Source organism: Saccopteryx leptura, chromosome 4 (genome assembly GCF_036850995.1).
Source record: "Saccopteryx leptura isolate mSacLep1 chromosome 4, mSacLep1_pri_phased_curated, whole genome shotgun sequence".
Lineage (NCBI taxonomy): Eukaryota > Metazoa > Chordata > Mammalia > Chiroptera > Emballonuridae > Saccopteryx > Saccopteryx leptura.
Genome location: NC_089506.1, coordinates 120689206 through 120701226, shown reverse-complemented (window position 1 = coordinate 120701226; position 12021 = coordinate 120689206). Strand labels below are relative to the sequence as shown.

General features: G+C 42.9%; 1 pseudogene; it reads left to right on the top strand.

Moving 5' to 3' along the window:
- Positions 1 to 10179: 10179 nt before the first annotated feature.
- Positions 10180 to 10630, top strand: LOC136403303 (small nuclear ribonucleoprotein F pseudogene; annotated as a pseudogene).
- Positions 10631 to 12021: the final 1391 nt, after the last annotated feature.

Here is a 12021-nt window from a genome sequence, read left to right as displayed (position 1 = left end):
GCCCCCTGGTGGGCATGCCAGGTGGATCCCGGTCAGGCGCATGCGGGAGTCTGTCTGACTGCCTCCCCGTTTCCAACTTTGGAAAAATACCAAAAACCCCCAAACAAACCAAAAAAAAGTTTTAAGTCTTAAACTATAGGTACATTGAATAAAACTTGATATCATACTTAATAACGATATTATTTATTGATAAAATTAAATTGTAAGGTATCCATAAAATTAAATCATGACAATGACTGACAAACACTAATGTGAACAAGCCTTGCATCTCCTTGGAAAGTTTGGGTAAGTCAGGTTTGTATGTTTTTAATTTTAGGTATGATTCCAGGTTCTCATCAATAAGACGACTTCTCAACTTATTCTTGATAAGGTTCATGCTTGAAAATGATTGTTCGCATGGATATATAGACCCAAATAAGGAAAGAACAGCAAACGCTAGTTTTTTCAGCTGATTATATGAGTCAGGAATACTATTCCAGGTGTTAAAAAATCAACATATCTTCCTTCTCCAGGTCTTTCAAAGCAGACCACTTGTGCTGTGAACTAAGTTCACATTTGTTTTTCTCCAATATTGCTATATCAGCACAAAGACGTTCAAATTTCAAGCTCCACAATTCTTTGTTTTTTAAATCCAGCAATTGCATTTCAAAGTTGCAAATGTCAATATTAAAGGGAGAAAAATTGAATTCTGCTACAGGAGCATTAAGAGGTTTTTTAACAAAGGCTAAGTCAGTTTGCTGTTTCTGAATTCCTGAAACCTGTTGAGAAAAGCTTCCCTCATATTTAAAAGTAGGGTTTTTTGGGGTTTTGTTGTGTTTTTTTTACAGGGACAGAGAGAGAGTTAGAGAGAGGGATAGATAGGGACAGACAGACAGGAATGGAGAGAGATGAGAAGCATCAATCAGCAGTTTTTCTTTGCGACACCTTAGTTTAGGGGTCCCCAAACTTTTTTTTCCCCAAACTTTTTACACAGGGGGCCAGTTCACTGTCCCTCAGATCATTGGAGGGCCAGACTATAAAAAAAAAATCTATGAACAAGTCCCTAAGCATACTGCACATATCTTATTTTAAAGTAAAAAAACAAAACAGCAACAAATACAATATTTAAAATAAAGAACAAGTAAATTTAAATCAACAAACTGATCAGTATTTCAATGGGAACTATGCTCCTCTCACTGACCACCAATGAAAGAGGTGCCCCTTCCGGAAGTGTGGTAGGGGCCAGATAAATGGCCTTAGGTGGCCGTATGCAGCCCGCGGGCCGTAGTTTGGGGACCCCTGCCTTAGTTGCTCATTGATTGCTTTCTCATATGTGCCTTGACTGCGGGCCTTCAGCAGACCAAGCAATCCCTTGCTTGAGCCAGCGACCTTGGGTCCAAGCTGGTGAGCTTTTTGCTCAAACCAGATGAGCCCACGCTCAAGCTAGCGACCTCGGGGTCTCGAACCTGGGTCCTCCGCAACCCAGTCCAATGCTCCATCCACTGCACCACCGCCTGGTCAGGCTAAAAGTGTTGTTTTGAAATAGCAAGTGTCAATATCAGAATTATTTTCTTGGCGATGTTTCAACAAGCTCGGAAAGTGAATCAAAGTTTCTCTTTCAAAATCTTGAGCAAAAAGAGATAATTTGTTTTTGAATGAAATAAGTTCTTCTAACATTGAAAAAATGCTGTTTCCTTTCCCCTGTAGTTTACGATTAAGCTGATTTAGATGAGACGTAACGTCTACCACAAAATAATATTTTTTGATCCACTGATCGTTCATTAGTTCTGGATAGTGAACACCCTTCTCAAGGAGAAATGCTTTAATTTCTGTTAATAAAAGGAAGCAAAACATTTCAAAACGTTTCCTCTTGATAATCAATGTACCTTGTTATGCAGCAGAAGATCTGTGTATTCTCCATTTCAACTAAAAATCCTTTAAATTGGCAATAATTAAGAGCTTTAGCTATAATGGAGTTGATAATTTTAATCACCAATTCCATAACTGCACATTTCTTCTGGAAATGTCTGTGCACAAAGCGCTTCTTGATGAATGATGCAATGGTAAGTAAGTATCTTGTGATTAATTTTTTTTTTTAAATAGCAACAAACCCGTTTCTTACACCAATCATACTTTTTGCCTCCTCTGTTGAAATTGAGACAATTTTATCAAGTGGAATATGTTATTCCATACACTCAATTACAGCATTTGCTATATCCTTTCCACATTTTTTACCTTTGAGTGGCAATAATCCTAAAAGTTCTTCTTTAGGACCTGTAGATGAAATAAATCGTACAAAAAGCAAAACTTGCACTGTATCATTTATGTCACAAGACTTGTCAACTGCTATTGATAAAGTTGAAACCAGTTTAAGATCTTCAACTTGCTGGATGGTTATATTTGAAGACATTTTGATTGTTCTATCTTTCACTGTTTTAGCAGACAATGGTAACTCTAATTTTTTTTAGAATATTTGCCTTGTCCTTAAAATCCTGAAACAGCTCTTCGGATGCATTTATAAAACAACTTTTTATGTATTCATCGTCTGTATATGATTTTCCTCTCTTAGCAATCTCTTGACTAACCACAAACTTGCAATATTAACATTGTTGGAAGATTGCATCCAGTAATTAAATACAGAACTTGATTTTTCTTGACTCTTCTGAAGTTTCTCAACTGCTTTCTTCCTTGCATCCCCGACAGGATATTTAGTACTAAATGACATGTATTTAGATGTAAAGCATCTCTCCAAATTTGATTTCTTGTTATGGGCCAATTTTTCCTGACAAATAACACAGGTTGAAAGGCCATTTAAGTTTTGAATAAACGTGAAAGTCGAGGTCCATTCAACTTTAAATTCACGGTTTTCGTCTGCCATTTTTCTTTGTAGCCATGTCTGACAGGGCACCTAAAAAAATGTTTCTTTTTATAATAATAAAGCCACCAACACAAAATAATTACAATTCTTAAATTGATGACAAAAATACCTGTAGGATCTGCAGCTGGCTGGAAAAATACAGGTAACTTTATTCTTCGAATAGGAGGTACTTTTGTCACCCGTGCGCGGTTTGCAAACGCGGCCAGCACTAACCACTGCACATGAGACAGCTGACTGACTGGCTCACTCAACTCGTGCATGAATCGCGCATGCCTCCACCACACTGCGTGTCCTGCAGCCCGCCTGCGCTGTGTCTCCCGTCGCATGACAGACAGACAACCCCCACACGTACCTGCGCGCCCGCACGTGGTATTTTGTGGAAGAGCCACACTCAGGCCAAAGAGCCGTATGTGGCTCGCGAGCCGCAGTTTGCCGACCACTGGGATAGAGCATTGGCCTGGGATGCAGAGGACCTAGGTTTGAAACCCCGAGGTTGCTGGCTTGAGTGTGGGATCATGAGCCCAAGGTCGCTGCCTTGAAGCCCAGGTTGCTGGCTTGAGCCCAAGGTCACTGACTTGAGTAAGGGGTCACTGGCCCAGCTGGAACCCCCCTCCACCCTGTCAAGACACATATGAGAAAGCAATCAATAAACAACTAAGTGCCAAAATGAAGAATTGATGCTTCTCATCTCTCTCCTTTCTTGTCTATCTGTCCTTGTCTGTCCCTCTCTTTGTCTCTCTCTCACTAAAAAAAAAAAAAAAAGAGAGAGAGTAAGGAATGTAAATTTGTGATTTTCACATTGGGCAGCTGCCCAGGCACCTACCTTAGAGAGAACCTTGATCACAAGTGCCATTTTAACAACCTGCCGCAAACCAGCACGACTCATAATTGTCCAGGTCCAAGTCCTGAGGGAGAACAGTAGGGAATGAAGAAATAAACAGAGAGAGAAAAAGAATGAAATCAGAAGGTCTTCTGGTGGCTGATGATCTACCAAAAGGCACCTACACCCCTGGTGAGCTTTATTTTATAGTGCAGAGAGCAAAGTCATTTGCAAAACAAGCAAGTCTCTGATACAAAGTCACATATCAAGGTACTAGAAAGCCCGGCGGTCATACGAAATGACCGCTGTTCTAGATATTATAAATTGTAATTAAAATGATTTGTGCAAAGGTGTCTGCTAATTCAAACTGAATTACCCAGGGCAGGCGGCGAGGACGCCCCTTTGCTTAGTGCCCCACGGGGTTTCCCCCTTCTACTTGCTTAATTGCTTAAAGTAGAGTGCAATGAAGGAAACCACTGGCGGTACATTTCTTTTTTTTTTTTTTTTTTTTTTTTTTACAGAGACAGAGAGAGAAATAGACAGGGACAGACAAACAGGAACGGAGAGATGAGAAGTATCAATCATTAGTTTTTCATTGCGCATTGCGACACCTTAGTTGTTCATTGATTGCTTTCTCATATGTGCCTTGACCGCGGGCCTTCAGCAGACCGAGTAACCCCTTGCTTGAGCCAGCAACCTTGGGTCCAAGCTGGTGAGCTTTTGCTCAAACCAGATGAGCCCGCGCTCAAGCTGGCAACCTCGGGGTCTTGAACCCGGGTCCTCAGCATCCCAGTTCGACGCTCTATCCACCGCTTGGTCAGGCATGGCGGTACATTTCTTAAGAGCCACCACTAGCCTGACCAGACTGTGGCACAATGGATAGAGCATCAGACTGGGATGTGGAGGACCCAGGTTCGAGACCCCAAAGTTGCCAGCTTGAGCACGGGCTCATCTGGTTTGAGCAAGGCTCACCAGCTTGAGCCCAAGGTCGCTGGCTTGAGTAAGGGGTCACTCGGTCTGCTGTAGCCCCCTGGTCAAGGCACATATGAGAAAGCAATCAATGAACAACTAAAGTGCTACAACAAAGAATTGATGTTTCTCATCTCTCTCCCTTCCTGTCTGTCTGTCCCTCTCTCTGATTCTCTCTGTCTCTGTCACACAAAAACAAAAACAAGCAAACAAAAAAGAGCCACCCTAGCTCAATAAATAAAGGTGATTTAAATAATAAAATGTTAATCCACATGTCAAAGATCTCTTTGTACACAACATTTCTTGTGTAGATCTTTCCATCATTTTTAAGCTCGCCTTGCAGAGGACCATCAATTATTTTTAATTTTATGTCCGTTCTTTCACGAACTCTTGACCAGGCAACATAAAGTTGACCGTGTCCAAATGCAGGCTCAGGTAAAAAAATGCCAACACGCTTAAGCGTTTGGCCCTGAGACTTATTGATGGTCATAGCAAAGGCAAGTTTTACAGGAAATTGTCTACATCTCAATTGAAACAGCAACCCTGTTTGAGATGGAGCCAAATCAATTCTTGGCATGACATGTATTTCACCTTTAGAGGAGCCAGTCAAAGACTTAGCTATTATGACTGTCTTCTGAGGGATCAAGTATATATAATTGAGCAAACTTTCTTTTCCCGTCAGAAGGATGCAAAGTTCCAGTTTGATGGTAAACTTGACCATGAAGTCGAAAGCAATAAAGTCCTGGTCCAGGCAAGTCAATTGGTTTGTTTCTCATGGACGCAAAATCAAACGAATGGATCAAATGCTATCCATGTACTGTTTGCTATTTGGATGCTGATTAGTCAATAATTTATTCAAGAGTGGTGGATAATTCTCAATTAGTGGAACTACAATGTTTCCGTACTTGCAACATTGAGAAAATCTTTGTCGAATCGATTAGTTTCTAACTTGAAGTTTAAGGACTGACAGTGTTCACATTTAATATTCATGTTACCAGAGGAATGCTCAAAAATTAAAGTTTCTCCGTTTGAAACTGTTTTAATCCTTTTTGCGTTTCGGTCAGCATTACTCTGTCGTTTTTTTGCATTTCTCTCCTGCCTTTGTTCAAGGGACTCATGTTGTCGAGACAGGCTTTTTTGTCTTGCATCTGAGGCAAGCCTTGTTTCTCTATGCTCATCAGTCTCATTTTGCCGAGAAAGACGCATTTGCTCTGTGACTGAAGCAAGCCTTGTCTTTCTCTGCTCAGTGGTTTCTTTTTGTCGAGAAAGCCGTTTTTGTGCAGCTTTAGCTCCTTTTCTCTCCTCTTCAGTGCTGTATTTTCTAGGAGGCATTCTTAAAAGAAATTACATTAAGACATAGTTTTTATGTAAAACAGATGATTGCCAATGCAAACAAATGTTCACCTTCCCCCTGACCCGCTAAATTTGCGTTCAGCCATGGCAACTTCACCCCATTGGCTAGTACAGTTACGCAAGCAATCAATAAGCTATGGGCGACAAACAGACACTTAAGCCGCACATAATAAAGATAAACAGGAATCCTCTTAAGAGTGCACCATCCCCCACCATGCAACAACCCAGGGTGTGGGGAAGAGCTTGGCTTTCAGAGGGTGTGGGGAAGAGCTTAGTTTTAGACTAAACCCTAGACTGTAAGGACTTTGTCAGTCTCCCACAACAACCAGCTCACTGAACTCAACAAAAAATTAGGTATCGCTGACCTGTGGTGGCGCAGTGGATAGAATGTCAACCTGGAAATGCTGAGGTCACCAGTTCGAAACCCTGGGCTTGCCTGGTCAAGGCACATATGGGAGTTGATGCTTCCAGCTCCTCCCCCACTTCTCTCTCTCTGTCTCTCCTCTCTCTGTGTCTCCCTCCCCTCTCTAAAAAAAAAAAAAAAAATTAGGTATCAGGTTCGGCCAAATCAGTGCAAACTGGGAATCCCACCACTGGGAAAGTGGTGTAGCACTGGGGTACCACACTAATAGTTAGGAGTTGCAAAGCCTCTCTGGGGAGTCTCTGGTGAGAAAACAGCAGTGGCTAAGAGACTGGGTCATCATGACCTCTGCACATGACAACTGTTGCACATCTTTGGGAGAAAGCAGGCCTCCTGCTAAATTTGCTGCAGGCTTCACCTGCATCTCACCTCCCAGCCTCTTTCAGTTCCACTTATAAATATACATCTGAGTGTATTGGTTCTTTGTGTGTGTGTGTGAGAGAGAGAGAGAGAGAGACAGAGAGACAGAAGAGAGAAAAGTGCGAAGCATCAACTTGTACTTGAGTCACTTTAGTGTCTTGACTGATGGGGCTAAAGCCAAGCCAGTGACCCCTTGCTCAAGCCAACAACCTTGGGCTTCAAGCCAGTGATGATGGGGTCATGTCTGTGATCACTCAAGCTGGTGATCATGCTTTCAAGCCCGCGACCATGCTCTCAACTTGGGTGAGCCCATGTGCAGACCGGCAACCTCAAGGTTTTGAACCTGGACTTCAGTGTCCCAGGTTGATACTCTATTCACTGCACCACCACCTTATCAGGCATATTGGGTCTTGATATAAAATGTATTTCTTGATTTTTCTCTTGAAGCACCGCTATACTGTTGTAATGTAACCAGCGAGTTGGTTTCACAGAGACACCAAGGTAGGTTACAGAAGAAATTTTAGAAGGAGCTTTATTAAGCAGTTGGTGCGTGGGGTATATCAAACCCAAATCGTGTAGCCAGGAACACAGTTTTGAGGCTGTTTTTTTGTTTTGTTTTGGTTTTTGTTTTTTATAGAGGCAGAGCGAGAGTCAGAGAGAGGGATAAATAGGGACAGACAGACAGGAACGCAGAGAGATGAGAAGCATCAATCATCAATTTTTCGTTGTGACACCTTAGTTGTTCATTGATTGCTTTCTCATATGTGCCTTGACCACGGGTCTTCAACAGACCAAGTAACCCCTTGCTCAGCCAGCGACCTTGGGTCCTAGCTAGTGAGCTTTGCTCAAACCAGATGAGCCCACGCTCAAGCTGGCGACCTTGGGGTCTCGAACCTGGGTCCCCCGCATCCCAGTTTGATACTCCATCTACTGCGCCACCGCTTCGTCAGGCTTGAGGCTGCTTTTAAAGACAAAATCACATACTGATTGGGGGAAAAGGAGGAGGAGCATGGTACAAAAGTCATTAATCTTACTAACAAGCTCATTGAATTTTATTGTCTTGTTACAATGTTTACCTATAGGATCTATCAAAAGGAAAAACATTCCTACACACTAAGACCAGATAACACAATAGTGATAAATGTTTCACATACCTGGCAGACATTCCCAAACCTTCTAGGATTTACAACCTATCCCTGTCACCACAATCATGGGAAATGTTTAGTTTAGGATAAGGAGAGAAGCTAAATGAAGTTACTTTTGCTAAGAACGTTGGGGTTAGCTTATTATAAGGTGACCAATCGTCCTCCTTTAGGGAGGATAGTCCTTCTTTTGTAAGTTCTGTCCTCCCTCAAAAAGTGTCCTCCTACATTTCCTCCTTTTTGATATTAGAAGACTAATCTAATGTTCGTATTTGATCGGTGCAGAGTTGACCCATTGCATGTGATATGACGTATTTATATCTAAATGAGTACTTTTTTTACAGTTATTATTAAAAATTAATAGGCATGGCCCTGGCCGGTTGGCTCAGCGGTGGAGCGTCGGCCTGGCGTGCAGGGGACCCGGGTTCGGTTCCCAGCCAGGGCACATAGGAGAGGGGCCCATTTGCTTCTCCACCCCCCCTCCTTCCTCTCTGTCTCTCTCTTCCCCTCCCGCAGCCGAGGCTCCGTTGGGGCAAGGATGGCCCGGGCGCTGGGATGGCTCCTTGGCCTCTGCAGCGGGCGCTGGAGTGGCTCTGGTCGCGGCAGGGCGACGCCCCTGAGGGGCAGAGCATCGCCCCCTGGTGGGCGTGCCAGGTGGGTCCCGGTCGGGTGCATGCGGGAGTCTGACTGTCTCTCCCCGTTTCCAGCTTCGGAAAAGTACAAAAAAAAAAAAAAATTAATAGGCATGTAAGCATAATTATAATATAAAATATTACAAATGTTTTTTTAATTTTTTTAATTTGTTTATTTTTTTACAGAGACAGAGAGTGAGTCAGAGAGAGGGATAGACAGGGACAGACAGACAGGAACGGAGAGAGATGAGAAGCATCAATCATTAGTATTTTGCTGCACATTGCGACACCTTAGTTGTTCATTGATTGCTTTCTCATATGTGCCTTGACCGTAGCCTTCAGCAGACCGAGTAACCCCTTGCTGGAGCCAGTGACATTGGGTCCAAGCTGGTAAGCTTTGCTCAAGCCAGATGAGCCCGCGCTCAAGCTGGCGACCTCAGGGTCTCGAACCTGGGTCCTCTGCATTCCAGTCCAACGCTCTATCCACTGTGCCACCGCCTGGTCAGGCACAAATGTTTTTATTATGCATTTATCATATTATAGTGTATTACTGTTGCAATAAATAAAATGTGTCCTTTATTTATGATATTGTTTTCTTCAGTTTATTTTTGTACTTCTTTCACTGTAAAAAAGTTGGTCACCTTAAAGTCTAAAGTTAGTCCCTGCTTGCTTTACAAGTTTTGCACATACAAAGAATTTCAAAATGATGATTATGAGAAAGCATATAAAATGTCACAGAATACAGGGTTTTCATGCAAGGGGCGGGGCTCGTGATTCCTTTGTCTAGGTATATGTCCTTCTCGTGACTCCAGGATGGGAGAGTGAGTCAGGATTAGTGTAGGAATTTTTAATTAAGGTACATAAACATTGTTCCCTAAAGGTTTTTGAGAAAGGAGAAGAGGAAGGGGTTTTCAGATAGGTTCTATCTTCTTTGCTCTGTTTAGCAAGTGGCATCAGTCCTTCCAGAGAACTATAGGAAATAGTTAAACTATGACTAGCTGACTTTTGCCCCTGCAAGCTCTTCTTCTTGCATTCTTCTTGTTTTTTCTTCCTCAGAAAGGAGGGGTAAGAGGGCCTGACTCTTCCTTTTAAAATACTGTTAACAATTTTGCAGTTCCTTGGCACTTTATCACAATACGTGCTCTGCTGTAGGTGCTCCAGTCTCAAGGTTCTGATGGCAGCTGGGTCAGTGGTGAGTAGCCTTCATTTGCTCATAGTTGCAATGGGTTTGCCCCTTGTAAGTCCGGTGTCCGTGGCCATGCAAGTTCACATTGGATTCGAGCAGACAATAAAGAAATTGTGGAGCCAGAAAATGGTGGACCATTCCATTTATTAAAGTCTTGCGATAGTGGACTAGCAAGCAGGCAGGGAAAACTGCTTCCCTCTCTCTCTGAGCTCTCCAGAAAAACAGGCTAGAGGAAAAAATTTTCTCTGGCAAACAGTAGCAAACAATGGCTCATCCCAATGGTGGTGGGCAATCAGCAATTTGCAATCTACCACCCTAAGGGTAAGCACCCCCAGCCTTACATAGACTATACACACATGGTGCTTCTCCGTGCTCATGCACCAATCAGGCAAAATACAAGTGAACAAAACTAACACACTTTTTACACATTGTTTGCCCAACACCCCTCAATCCCAAACCTTTCCTCAATGGATTAACAAGAAAGCCAGTAACAGTGAAACTTAAGTGGGGAATGGAGTACAAAGGCTACCTAGTATCTGCAGATAGCTATATGAACACGTAGCTTGCAAACACAGAAGAATACATCGATGGAGCATTGTCTGGACACCTGGGTGAAGTATTTTTTTAAGACTTTATTTATTCATTTTAGAGAGGAGAGAGAGAAAGATACATAGATAGAGACAGAGAAAAAAGGGGGAGGAGCAGGGAGCATCAACTCCCATATGTGCCTTGACCAGACAAGCCTGGGGTTTAGAACTGGAGACCTCAGCATTCCAGGTTGATGCTTTATCCACTGCAACACCACAAGCCAGGCCTATGTGAAGTTTAATAAGTTATAATATATCTGGGGTGTTGAAGAAGAAAAAGAAGATCGGAAAATGCGAGAATAGTATCTTTTGTGGGAATTTTTCTTTTTTATATATATTTCTAGAGAATAAAAATTTGCTTTCCAAAAAAAATAATATAATAAAATAAAATGTATTTTTTACTGTGAACCAAAATTAAAAAAAATAAGACAATATCACAACTGGTAAACTGTGGCCCAACCTTTATGATATCTTGGCATGCATAGAAAATGATTATTTGTTCAACAACACAAATGATACTTGTCTGCTTACTGGTGCAAATAGATGAAGTTTCCTGGGAGTCTATAGGGTCCTGGGCCCTCTCACCTTGGACCCTACATGGCTGTCCTGGTGGGAGGCAGTAGCTCAGGCATACCCACACCCCTACTTAGCACACTGCTCAGGTCTGGAGAATAGGAACAGTTACAGTTCATGAAAAGGAGCCATTTCTGGAAACGGGCGGAGTCCATATGGACTAGAAGGCAGGGAAGGTCTGAGTTCTGAGACTTGGGCCCAGGCAGGGACGTAGTTCAACAGTGAACTGCCCTTCAACTGTTCAGTGTGAGTACTGGAAACCACTGGCCCCCTCTGCAGCCTGAGAGGAGCCCTGAAGATGTGTTTTTATAAAGTTCGCAAAAGTTGGAAGCAGCTAAGCCTGCTGTCTTTCTCCATTTTGACTTCCTCTTTATCACATTTCCCATCCTGTCAGGAGGCCTCAGTATGGCCACAGCACTGTGTGTGTATTCATGACTGTGTGTTTTAGTCTGTGTACCCTGAGAAAGAAGATACCTATTAAAAAGGGCTCTTTTAAACAGGAGAAGCCTGTTGTGCAAACTGCACTTCAGAGAGAAACCTGCACTGAAGTACCTGCCTGCACTATGTTTCTGCTATGTGAGCCAGCCCTTATAACAGAGGTTCTGGAGCCTGACCTGTGGTAGCAGAGTGGATAAAGCATTCATATGGAATGCTGCAGTGGCCAATTTGAAATCTCAGGCTTGCCCAGTCAAGGCTCGTACTAGAAGCAACTAGTACGAGTTGAAGCTTCCCACTCCTTCCCCCTCTTCTCTGATTCTCTCAAATCAATAAAATCTTTTTTTTTTTAGAGAGAGTCAGAGAGAGGGATAGATAGGGACAGACAGACAGGAATGGAGAGAGATGAGAAGCATCAATCATCAGTTTTTCGCTGCGACACCTTAGTTGTTCATTGATTGCTCTCTCATATGTGCCTTGACCAGGGGCCTTCAGCAGGCCAAGTAACCCCTTGCTCAAGCCAGCAACCATGGGTCCAAGCTGGTGAGCTTTTTGCTCAAGTTAGATGAGCCTGCGCTCAAGGTGGCGACCTCGGGGGTCTTCGAACCTGGGTCCTTCCGCATCCCAGTCCGCCGCTCTATCCACTGCACCACCGCCTGGTCAGGCTCAATAAAATCTTTTTAAAA